The sequence below is a fragment of the Xyrauchen texanus genome, chromosome 38 (genome assembly GCF_025860055.1).
Source record: "Xyrauchen texanus isolate HMW12.3.18 chromosome 38, RBS_HiC_50CHRs, whole genome shotgun sequence".
NCBI lineage: Eukaryota > Metazoa > Chordata > Actinopteri > Cypriniformes > Catostomidae > Xyrauchen > Xyrauchen texanus.
Genome location: NC_068313.1, coordinates 17,957,263 through 17,970,779, shown reverse-complemented (window position 1 = coordinate 17,970,779; position 13,517 = coordinate 17,957,263). Strand labels below are relative to the sequence as shown.

Here is a 13,517-nt window from a genome sequence, read left to right as displayed (position 1 = left end):
TCTATTTGGTCGAACCACTTCCACTTTTTCTTGATGGTTCTGTAGTCACTTTTAAGTTTTTTTTTACTTTTCCCTACACTGTTGGTAGGTCCGGTGGTAGCCATGTGTGGCCAACAGCTGATACATTTCATGAGAGACCACATCGCTAACGAGTGGAACGTCTGCACCTCGTTAATTGACCACGGTGTGGTTTTGCGCACAGCCATTTCTTTTTTCACAATTCGAAAGTCACGTGAGCAAATGATACTGTTATCGCTGTTGCTAACTTTAAAACTAGTGGGTTGATATTGTGTGTCGGAAGTCCAGTGACGCTGGTAGTGACGATTTTCCCTGACCAATCTGTGATCTGCAGGATTTTGACGTCACATTTAGTATCGACTCGGCTCGCTTGGAACCTCGACTGAGGTGGTACTAAAAAAGGTACCAGGTACAATCCACCCCAAAAAAGTGAGCAGAGTCCAGTTGAGTCGAGTTGTACCGCGCAGTGGAAAAGCCCCATAAGACTCATATGCTGTCTAAACTTATTGTAATGTGGCCATATGCTGATTTTGGAATATAAGAAGCACACACACACGCTGGTTACTGTAAAAGTAGCATTGAGGATTAGACTGAAAGAAAAATGTCAGATTACACTGAAATTTCCGTTGAGATTTATATATACATCTAGCTGTAAATAAATAAAGAGTGGGGGTCATCTGAAGCTGGGGTTCCAGACACATTTCAGACCTGAAGGGCTGGGTTTCCTGAGCAGCCTGAGGGACAGGATGAAGAGGCCCAGACTCATCACGCCCAGCACGACCACACCCGATATCAAAGCACTTGTTACAGAATTCAGCTGCTGGGTGGAATTGTTCACTGAAGGGGCACAGAAAGGGGTAAGATGATGTAAGTAGGGGAAATGGTGGTGTTGGGAGTGAAATGGGATTGGGGTCAAAGGTCATAAGGAATGGAGAACAGAGTTCTGTAGACGGGAACCTCGGTTGTCATGGAACTTATTTAAAGAACTTGACTCTGGTGTCCATTATTTCATTGTGAAAACATGTCTAAAGGACACAGCAGTGGAGTGGTAGGGTGGGGTGGTCTACTAATAAAAAAACTAGTCAAACATTAGCCACTTGTAAAGTAAAGCAATGTCTTACCAAGTTGTGCATTGTTGGTTGGAGTTTCATCTGCAAAAGAGGCACAAGACGGACATTTTAAAACTATTAAAGACATGGAAAATAGTAATAGTGATGCTGTGAGGCTCTCACCACTTCTAGTGATTATTGGACCTGCAGTTATGACTGCATCCCCAGAGGATGAATCCGACACTACTTGATCATCCATAGTATCTCGCCTCCTACGCTTTCCACAGATCTGCCACAAAGTGATTTTACTCATTCAGTTAGGACACTTTTTTACTTTTGCTTAGAAAACATAATTAACCATAACATTCTTCAGCATTAAGGCTGAACAATGTGTGCAACAGAATATTATAGAATAGTACAAATGCTGTTGAATTAAAAAAAAGGATCGATCACCCAAAAATAAAAATGTGGCCATCATTTACCCACCCTCATGTTGTTTCAACCCATGTGATATTCTTTCTTAAGTGGAACATAATGTTAGGCAGTACCCTAGACTCCACATTCACTTTCATTGCATCTTTTTTTCCATACAATGACAGTGAATGGTGAATGGGGTTATCATTCCCTAATATTCTGCCTAATATCGACTTTGTGTTCCACGGAGGAAAGAAACTCATACAGGTTTGGAATGACATGAGATGAGTAAATGTCAACAGAATTGTTTGTTTTTGTGATTTAACCCTTTAATGTTATTAGCTGTGTATTTGAGCTCATGCCTGAATCAGTGATGCTGTTTACCGGCATTAACATTGGGCAGTCATCTATTCAACACAGCCTGGTGACACAGTGCAAGAACACAATGGACATCTTCTGGTTCTTATGCTTTACAAAACGGAAGACTTCAAAAGCAAAGCGGCCTATCTGACTCTTTCCATTCTCAAAAACTGTAGTCTGCGGATCCTCGTAACACCTGTATAAGCCCCCCACAGAAAAAAAAACTGTATATGAATGCCCAGACTTGCTGAAATCTAATAGAGTGATTATTTTCAGTCATACCCAAATGTGCACACACATGCAACTGTATGCAAACGTGTGCACACACACACACACACACACACACATGTTGATGCAGCTATCATTATGAGGACTCTCCATAGACATAATTATTTTTATACTGTACAAACTATAGATTATATCCCCTAACCCTACCTCTAACCCTTAATCTTTCTGCATTTTTACATTTTCAATAAACATAATTTAGTATGTTTTTTAAGCAATTATATGAATTATATGGACACTAGAAATGTCCTCATAAACCACATTTATAGCATAATTACCAGTTTGTAACCTAAAAAAAGTCCTCGTAAACCACTTCACTCACACACACACACACACACACACACACACACACACACACACACACACACACACACACACACACACACACACACACACACACACACACAAATAATTTCCTTTAAAAGGCCTTTGTGCATTGTATAATAGTCAGTTGAGCAGGTAATGGGGACCCACCTACTTAATGCCTGCATCATTTCAGAAAATACAAAATTACCCAAAGAAAAGGTCATAGCGTATCTCGTCATTAGGGTTCCCAGAGGGGGTGGCGTAACAGTGATCCATTAGAACATTCCACCTGTGGGAAAAAAAAAAAAGAAGTCATTTTTGGGAATCAATGGGAATCTAATCTCAAATCTCTATTGCAACAAAACAGAATTAGTAATAGGGGCCCAGGAGCATTTACTCAAGAAGTCAAGTGAGTATTTTCACAATGGATACCACTGACCCCTCCACATATTCTTATACAAAGGCTAACTAATACATTTTGATGTGATGTAGTTTTACAGCAAAACTAATTAGTAGTGTTTCACAAATGATGAATGATAAATTTAACCTGGGTGCACGAAGAAATGTTCAGGTCGAATTCAACCCCAAAATTAGAGGATTTTGCATAAAGGTTTTACATTAAGAATTAATCATATTTTTACATGGTGATACAATTTTTATCACAATTAAGCACATTTCCCCCCTAAATTCACATTACTGTGATGTGAAAAACAATGCTTTTTTAATCAAACATAAATAAAATTCAGTAAGAGAAGTACTGCCATGATGTACACTTACCATTGTATTACAGTAATGACAATAACAATGTTTTTCATGTTACAATAAACTACTGACAATGGATGGAGGGTGTGTCAAGGAGGAGGGCGTGGCCGGGCCGCCAGGGTGCATGGCCGGAGCTGAATCAGATGATCAGCAGGAGAGTGAGATAAGGGGGTGCCGGAAATGCAAGTTCCAGAGAGATACACATGGCTACGATGTGTGTGTGTGTGTGATCGTCTTATGTTTTATGTTGTTTTATGTTGAGGTTTACATTTTTGCTTCTCCTTGCCCATTCTTTAACTGTTACTGAAACTAAAATGTGCTTAAAGGAATAGTTCACCCAAAAAAGAAAATTCTCTCATTATTCACTTACCCTGGTGCCATCCCAGATGTGTATGACTGTCTTTTCTGAAAAGAGAGCTCTGCCAGGACCTTATAATGCTAGTAAATGGGTGCAAGCACTTTGACAGTCCAAAAGTCACATTTAGGCAGCATAAAAGTAATCCATGCGACTCCAGTCGATCAATGAATGTCTTCTGAAGCAAATTGATACGTTTGTGTAAAAAATAAATGGATTATTACAATTATTTTTAAAAAGCACTTCCTGCCAGCAGTTGACGCATCATGTAGCTATCGTGTGACGTAAGCACGTTGGTGAGTTTACACGAGAATTCGGAAGCAGCACTTATTTAAAACAGAAGAACAAACATCATGCAAGAGTTCAGCCATTTCAAACAGCATCAAAGCCCTGGATGGAAGTTTTTTTTTGTTTTGTAAGACTCATCCAAACATATATTGCTCTGTACTCCAGGATGATATACCTCCTGTCCAGATTTGTAGCCTTAACTGCAGCAAACACACTAGTTTTCAAAGACAGGCCAGCCACTGGTATAGAGATTAGCTGACTGAAGTTCGAGTCCTGTTAGATTATGAGAAGAAAGTTAGCGTCACAACTGTGATCTCACAAAAATATTTCAAATGTATGATAAATATTGTGTTCAACCTTTATTGTACAGTTAGACATGCATAAATATTTCCTTATCCCTTCTTTGCGACATAGATATTTTATATTAATATAATATAACCTTTAATATGTATACTAATTTTGTATAGTTTTCAGTGTAAATAAACTTTGGAGGTCACTCACATTGTAAAGAACTAAACTGAGAGTGCTTAGGAAAGTGCCATTGTTGTCCTTTACTGATATTGCAGCAGATGAGCTGGTAAATGAGAATGGGAGAAGATCAAGTCATTGTTACTATCTATCCACAGTAGAAAGTATCATCAAAGCAGGCTCTTGTTGAACAGTGCACTCAGTCAGAACCTGTGGTGCATTTTCAAAGGTTGATCAGTGAAACAAGATAAGGAAAATACTTGAGTGAAATTTTGGGGAAAAATACTTATTTAAAGAGATTTAAATGAAAATTCGGTTGCCATTTACTCACACTCATGTTATTCTAAACCTATCTGACTTCCGTGGAAAATGTTGACGCTGCTCATTTTTTCGATACAATTAAATCAAATGGTGACTGAGGCTGTCAGTCTCTAGCATCTAATATTTTGTTACATGTAATAAAGTCATACAACAACAACATGAGGTTTAAGACATGCAGTGCAAGGCTAAGCTGGATTTCAGAACTAGTAGTGTAAATAAAGGTGTTCCATCACACAGAAAAACAGACGTACGATGCAAGCTGGCTGTTGTTTAGAAGACCATGGAGATATTCCCATAAGCATTATTGCCCTGACCTGTGGAAACCTACACACATCGAAGCCCATTTTAAAGCCCAAAATGTTACGTTAATGTCAATCTCATTTGCTTAAGGGAAATCAATCAATCTCCATATTTAGTTTATCTATAATAACTTTAAAATTGCACGTGTAGTTCTAGCACATCCAGTGAGTAAATAAGATACATTATCTAATACTGTATTAATACACAAATCTAGGACAAAATGTAATGCTGGCACAAGTTCAGAAACAATGGGAATATTTATTCATAAGGAATGATACTAATAATTATGAACATTGTTCATCATAGTTCATTCTATGGACATGCACTACACAGACTTTCCCTGTTATGCATCATCTCCATGGTTATATCAATAAGTGACGAGTGCAATTTGTAGAATGCTTTTACCTTCTAACATTACATTTTTACTCCAATGATGCTTAGGGTTATGGTTTGGGTTGCGTGGTACAGTTTATAAAACATGCATTCCTCCTCACTGTTTTACAGCCTGTACAGCTGAAATCAACTGATTTTGCAACTCGCTTTTGGCGCCCCTCCATGGACATTGCACACGGAACATGTGTACACGTGCCCAAATGCCCAACAACACTTATCACTTTGACAATTGGGGGCTGGGATTCCAAATTTGGTAAGCATAGTCCTATTTTCCCTAAAGGAAAGTCAACTTTAACCATGAGATCAATCTGGATTTTAATACCATGGTACTCAAACACATCTTAGGGCATCTGCACCAAAAACTACAGATAAAAAATTCACATACAGTATGTGGTTTGTAAGCACCAAAGCAATTAAATAAAGAGATGGAATGCTCACACTCTAGATCCATGGAAAGATTTCTGAAAAATAATTTATTTTGAGGCCAATGGAAGATAAAAATTGCAATGCGCAAAAAAGTGTCAGGTGACAAAAATGTTTTGTGTTCTCCCTTCATCTGTGCTATAGAGTTAAACATGCACACCTACTGTATGTCTATTTTAAATTAATTTGTTTACCATCAGCAGTCTAATACATTGTGAACATACCTCCATGGTACTAACATGTTTGTTAATGAATGATTATCATTAATATGAAGTAATTCAAAGAAAACCGTAATATTACCATGGTACCATGTCCAAAAATGATAAGAATACTATGATGCTTGTTTGTAAGTGTAATGTATTTCTCACCACCAGCGTGTTCCCACAGGCCTCCAGAGTGCTCAGACTGATGCTGAAGAGCACAGCTGTGGGGAAGGTGTTGTTGTTGATGAAGCCTCTGCATTGGGCATCCCCATGACGACCATTCAGTGCCAGGTCAGCATCAGTGTATCCAGAGTACAGCACAGCGCATAGGTTAATTTTCAGTGTGATTGTCTGTACACCACAGTAAACACTAATATCTCTCTCACCTCATGGAGAAAACAGAGAGAAAGACAAAGTTAATAACATGAATTAAAATATTGGATTTGCTGCTGTACGAGCATTATTCACTAAATGTGTGCCCATATAAAACATGAAAGAATATATTGTAGGGTTCAAGAGTCCTCAATGAGACCTCTAGTGAAAATACTTAAATTTTTCTAATTTATTAATAATTCTTAAAAAAATCAGTAACATTATTTTATCAGCATAACGATTTGAGTGAAAAATTTAAATGAAAACAATTAACATAAATTTCAGAATGCCACAGTATTTGGTATGTTCCATTTTTGCAATTAGCGTTTGAGCTGTCATTGACTCCTTTTGTGCAAACTTGATGATCCATGTAATCCAACATGATCTGTGAATATTCCAAAGAGCATCTTGTGTGCTTCAATGGAGTTAACACGGTCATTAATGACACAAATTTGCTTATGTGATTATTAGTGTTGGAATAGTGCAGAATCTTAAATACGGTAGTATTGATTCATTTTACATCTAAACATATTTGATGAATGACTGGTCACAGAAAGTTTTAGAATTTAAAACATTTTAAACCAAGAATTGTTTTACATTTTTTCAAAAATTCTAAAACTTTCTGTTAATTTCCAGGTTTAAATTAGATTTTGAAGCCCAGGTGTTCAATGTGGCCTCAGATTTTTGACCATACTTTTTTTTTTATATGGACAAATTGAAATTTCAGTGTGTACATTGTGAGACATATGGATTTTGGGTGTTGATTTCTTACCAGGAAACCTGCTGTGGTAGGTTGGATCACAGTTGTATCCACTGAATTGTGTAAAAGTTAAAGAAATACCACTGAAAAGCACTAGAAATACACATATCCACTCCATTTCAACACATGGAAATGAACAAGAAGACCTGTCATTCTTATCATATCAAAAATACACTCAAAACGAATGTAACATAAAGAGATAAACAGACACCTGAAACAGAAAATTCTGTCATTATTTACTCACCCTTATGCTTTTCTTTCTTCCATGTGTCACAAAATAGTTTTTTAGACAGAATGTTAGCTTTAGCCACATTTTGCTTTAGAGGCAAACATTCCAAGATCTCATTTTTAAGTTCAACAGAAGTCATTCAGGAAGAAGTCATTTAGGTTTGGTACAACATGAGGGTGAGTAAATGATTACAGAATTGTCAGTTTTGGGTGAACTATCCCTTTAACATAGACATTGTAATAATAGTTACAGTGATGAATTAAAAGTGCTGAGGGCCCTTTCTTACCTCAGTCCCCTGATGCAAGTAAGCTGCGCTCCATGTGTTTGGACCTGCTGCCGGTAAGTGAATGGGCAGCCTGGCATCTCCACAGGGCCTCCTACACCATGGGCCCCTACTACAGCCAAAACAATGAACCATTGTCAGAACCCTTTAACAAAAAGAGCTGTCCTGGACGACATGGGAAAAGCCATCAAAACCTCAATCCCTTGAACAAATCTTTTTTAAGGACCCAGAAACATGAGCAGCTTTTACGATTTCCCACTCGCCTCCTCATGCCTTGATCTGCCTCTGTCATCGCTCAATAATATCTGAGCTCAGTGAGGGACTGAAAGCAGGAATTATGTTTTCATCAGTGGCTGAAGCAACTAAAGGGCCTATTCTCTCTGTCAGTCCATCAGGGTTGATATAGTGAGTGTGTGGCTGCTATTGTCACTATGGCCTCCCTGCTCCTTGCGCTTAGCACAACTAGAAACGTTCACCGATCCACTAGATACAGACACAATCACAAACTGTCCATTTCTGTACATTAGACAGTAATGCTAATAGTTGGATATAGCTGATAATAGAATAATAATAGCTGTATTGTCTATGCTGCACGGTAACTTAAAAAAATGCTTAATCTAGTAACATCTAAAGGTAATGCTCAAAAATATAATTTAACATAACTGTATAAAAAACTATATTCGGTTACAACAATCAAAGACATTTTAAAGGGTCAAATGAGGTAGAGATGGGTCCTTTAAGCCTAGTTCACCCAAAAAATTTAAATTAAAAACTTAAAAATGTTTTTATTTTTGGTTTAATCTGTCATAGTCAGGTTAATTTAGTCATATTAAATAAAATGTTTAACTTGAATAAAGCCAGTTAATTTAGATGTTAACGTATTAAACACATTTTAGGTTACCTGACAAAACATCGTTTACAGTGATTTCATGATTTTCATGATTTCATGTATTATTGGAGCTGAAAAGTTGTTTAAATTGTCATTTTTACAGTCATTTTATGGTTTTAGGGTTTGATGACATCACATCGTCATGGCAACAAAGTTGTAAAATGGATATAACTTTTCACAGAAAAGGTTAGTAAGTGTTTTTTTCACACTAAAGTCAGGTTAAAAAGCATATTGTTTATGTCTTGTGGCTATACTTTTGAAATAGTGAGTGTTTATTGTATACAGATCGGCCCCATTCATTTCCATTGTGTGTGTGTGTGTTTTAATAACGTTTGGTTACGTATGTAACCTCCGTTCCCCGAGGGAGGGAACAACACGTTGTGTCGGAGAAGCGACACTTGGGGTCTCTCTTGAGCGCCGATATCCACCTCTGATCTATGAAAAAAGGCCAATGAGAGTTGGCAGCCAGTATTTGCATGTCCCGCCCCCGGACATACGGGTATTTAAGCGGCGCAAATACGGGAGTTCATTCAGGATTTTTCTGAGGAGACGGAAATGGTCCGGCCGCAACAGTGGCTCGGTTCAGCGACATGGCGGAGGAAAGACACAACGTGTCGTTCCCTCCCTCGTGGAACGGAGGTTACATACGTAACCAAACGCTCCCCTTCTGTCGCTCTCTCCACGTTGTGTCGGAGAAGCGACACTAGGGGACCCATTCCAATCTTGCCATGCGCTGAACCGTGTACGTGAACCGCCGATACAGAGGCGGGCAGGGATTTCATCCAGTGCCACGCGTCGTCTGTACCTGGCTGCACGTACCCTTCCCCAATGCCCCATAAGAACATCGGAATCCTTCTAGTTACCCTGAGAGGGGAACAAGGTGATGTTTGCCAACATGGGAACGGGCCAGCCTGGCTGGGCCACTTTTCTCTCTATGTTTCTCGCATAGAGCAATCACGGCCGGGGCCCTTATATGCATATAGGGAAGGGGGTCTTACCCAGACCCTGCGGAGACCACACCTGCCCTTTTTCTTGGGGAGGAAAAGTGGTAGACACGTCACACGGCCGTCTTAGGGCTCGTGTGGAAAGTATGGTGCGGTGGTAGATCCAGCCTCAAAAGGGGGGAGTTGCTACAGCACGGCGACCGGGGCAGCTGTAACTGCCTAAGGGAGACACGGGGGTCCGCTCGTATGGGGACAGAACTGTGGAATTACACACAGGGGGAGTAATTCCTAACACACATGAGCCCTAAGACGGCCATGTGACGTGTCTACCACTTTTCCTCGTGGACCCGGAGGGCTGGGGAGGAATCGACCAAGGTCCCGACTCGGAGTGGGGCGCCCTGGGAAGAAGGCGCACTACTTTACCTTGACGTCAGGAAAAGGGTGCTGGGCGCAAGTGATCCACCCGGCCGGTCGGTCTACGTGTTACCGTGTTCTACGGGCTTGGACCTGAGAAAACACGAGACGCAACCGACTCAACGCGGAGGTTGTAAAACCTTGCGAAGGTGTTGGGTGTTGCCCAACCCGTGGCTCTACAGATGTCTGCTAGGGAGGTGCCCTTGGCCAGTACCCACGAGGACGCAACACCCCTTGTTGAGTGAGCTTGGACCCGCAAGGGTAGGGGCACGGCCTGGGTGTGATAAGCCAGTGTGATGGCGTCGACAACCCAGTGGGCGAGCCTCTGTTTGGAGACGGCATTCTCTTTCTGCCGTCCCCCAAAGCAGACAAAGTGCTGCTCAGAGCGTCTGGTGCTCTGTGTGTGGTCCAGGTAAATGCGCAGGGCGCGCACTGGACATAGCAACGAAAGGGCTGGGTCTGCCTCCTCCCGGGGCAGCGCTTGCAGTTCACTACCTGATCTCGGAAGGGTGTGGTAGGAACCTTGGGCACATAGCCTGGTCGCGGTCTTAGGATCACAGACGTATCTGCCAGACCGAACTCCAGGCAAGTGTCGCTGACAGAGAACGCTTGCAGGTCCCCGACCCTCTTGATAGAGGTGAGCGCGATCAGCAGGGCCGTCTTAAGAGAGAGGGCCTGAGTCCAATTGATTCAAGCGGCTCGAAGGGAGGTCTCTGGAGTCCTGCCAAGACTACCGAGAGATCCCAGGAGGGAACTAGGCCTGGCCGGGAGGGATTCAACCTCCGGGCGGCTCTCAGGAACCTGAGGATCAGGTCGAGCTTACCCAAAGACTTGCCGTCTACAGGATCGTGGTGGGCGGCAATGGCGGCAACATACACCTTGAGGGTGGACGGGGACAGCCTCCTGTCCAGCCTCTCCTGTAGGAACAGGAGCACTGACTCGATCGCATCTCTGCGGGTCTTCAGTTCGGGAAGAACACCAATCTGCGAACAAACCCCACTTTAGGGCTTAAAGGTGCCTGGTAGAGGGGGCTCTGGCTTGGTTGATTGTATTCACAACGGTCGCCGGTAAGCCGGCTAGCTCTTCCGCATCCCGTCCAGGGACCAGATGTGGAGGTTCCAGAGGTCTGGGCGTGGGTGCCAGGAGGTCCTTTCTCAGGGGAATTCGCCAGGGAGGAGCTGTCGCGAGAAGCCTGAGTTCCGAGAACCAAGGGGGCCACTAACGTGACTTGCTCCTCGTCCTCCCTGACCTTGCACAGCACCGGTGCAAGAAGGCTCACTGGGGGAAATGCGTACTTGCGCAGCCCTGAGGGCCAGCTGTGTGCCAGTGCGTCTGTCCCGAGGGGAGCCTCTGTTAGGGCATACCAGATCGGGCAGTGGGAGGTTTCCTGGGAGGCAAACAGGTCTACCTGGGCCTTGCCAAACTGTTCCCAAATCAGCTGGACCGACTGGGGGTGAAGCCTCCACTCCCCGCCGGGCAGGCGTCCGCTACGACGTTGAGCTTGCCGGGGATGTGAGTGGCACGCAGCGACTTGAGTCGCTGCTGGCTCCATAGGAGGAGACGGCGAGCGAGTTGTGAAATGTGGCGGGAGCCGCTTTGGCGATTTATGTACGCCACCACCGTGGTGCTGGCCGATCTCACGAGGACATGTTTGTCCCGAACTAACGGGAGGAACTTCCTGAGAGCAAGAAGGACGGTCAGCAACTCCAGGCAATTGATGTGCCAACGCAGCGGGGCCCCTTTCCAACGGCCCGCTGCTGCGCGCCCGCTGCACACGGCACCCCACCTGGACCGGGAGGCGTCGGTTGTGACCAGAATGCGTCGGGACACCTGCTGCAGGGGCACTCCTGCCCATAAAAAGCAGAGGTCTGTCCAGGGTCGGAGTGTTTTGAGGCAGGCGGGGGTGATCCTTACCCGATGCGTGCCGTGGTGCCATGCTTGTCTCGGGACTCGAGTCTGGAGCCAGTGCTGGAGTGGTCTCATATGCATCAACCCCAGCGGCGCGACCGCCGCGGAGGACGCCATATGCCCCAGGAGCCTCTGGAAAAGTTTTAGAGGGACCACTGTGCCTGGCTTGAAGGAAGCGAGGCAGTCCAGCACCGACTGAGCACGCTCGCTCGTGAGACGTGCTGTCATTGAGACTGAGTCTAACTCCAACCCGAGAAAAGAGATGCTCTGAACTGGAGTGAGCTTGCTCTTTTCCCAGTTGACCTGAAGCCCCAAGCGGCTGAGGTGCCGGAGCACCTGGTCTCTGCGGATGCCAGCTACTCGTAGCGGGGCAAGGGCCGCCTCTGCGATCTTCGTGAAGACACGAGGGGACAGAGACAGGCCGAAGGGGAGGACTTTGTACTGAAACGCCTGGCCGTCGTGGTAGAATTGAGACATCGAAGTACGCGTCCTTCAGGTCTACCGCTGCAAACCAATCTAGATGCTGAATGCCAGCCAGAATATTTCTCTGCGTGAGCATTTTGAACGGGAGTTTTAACAAGGCCCGATTTAAAACTCGCAGGTCCAGGATTGGTCGTAAGCCGCCGCCTTTCTTGGGTACAATGAAGTAAGGGCTGTAGAAACCCTTCCTCATTTCGGTTGGAGGGACGGGCTCTACCGCGCCCTTGGCTAAGAGGGTCGCGATTTCCGTGCGCAGGGAACTGGCATGCTCGCCGTGTACTGCGGAAAAGCGGACGCCCCTGAAGGGGGGCGGGAGCCGGGCAAACTGAATTGCGTAACCGAGTCAAATGGTCCGGTGCAGCCAGCTCTGCGCTAGGGGCACCAAAGGGACGAGTATTTTGGACGTACCCGGCGGGGCCTCGCAGCGGGGCGGAACAGGTAATGCAGCGTCGGGCAGCTTCGTTGCGGCCTGAGGCTGAGGTGCTGAGAATAGACTCAAAGCACTTACCTTGCTCCGCGCGCCCGGCAGGGGGCGGGTTCGTGACTGAGGAGGAGGTCTGATGTCGGCGTCCTCTGGACTCGTCTGAACCGGCCGGCCGGGGGACAGTCGTGGGCAGGCGGAAGGTGGGATCGCCGCGTCCGGTGTACCGGGACTGTCGTAATCTGAAAGCACATTGCCGTGAGAATGGCATTTGCGGGCCAGGTGACCCAGAGGCAAAGGAAATAACTCTTTTATTGAGAATGTGGGTACCACAGCCCCCGTCAGGGGGTGTGGCCAATGAAAAAACAAAGGATTCTCCACCCGGCCCTCCACCGGGGGATGGAGCGGTCTTACCACCTCCGGAGCTAACGTCTTCGGCTCTGGGTTGACTGTCTCAGGAACGCTTGGGAGCCTTCCGGGTCCTAGAGGGGGTTCGTGAGACAGGGGGTGTACGCCGCCTGCGGGGTGCTCGACGCTGGGGCTGAGAGCTGGGCCCGGGTTGGGGCGGAGCAGGAGCTGGTTTCTTCACCGCAGGGGGATGCCCTCGGCGAGCAGACGGGGCAGGGCCCGTAGCGGCAGGTGTGCGGTGGGGCATGATGTGAGAGATGGCCTCCGTCTGCTTCTTCACCACGGAGAACTGTTGGGCGAAGTCCTCGACGGTGTCGCCGAAAAGGCCAATCTGGGAGACAGGTGCGTCCAGGAAGCGGTTCTTGTCAGCCTCACGCATCTCGACCAGATTGAGCCAGAGATGGCGTTCCTGGACCACTAGGGTGGCCATCACCTGTCCGAGTGCCTGCGCTGTGGCCTTCGTC

At 45.0% G+C, this 13,517-nt stretch overlaps 1 pseudogene; it reads right to left on the bottom strand.

Moving 5' to 3' along the window:
• Window positions 1-691: 691 nt before the first annotated feature.
• On the bottom strand, window positions 692-7,195 carry LOC127631667 (zona pellucida-like domain-containing protein 1; annotated as a pseudogene).
• Window positions 7,196-13,517: the final 6,322 nt, after the last annotated feature.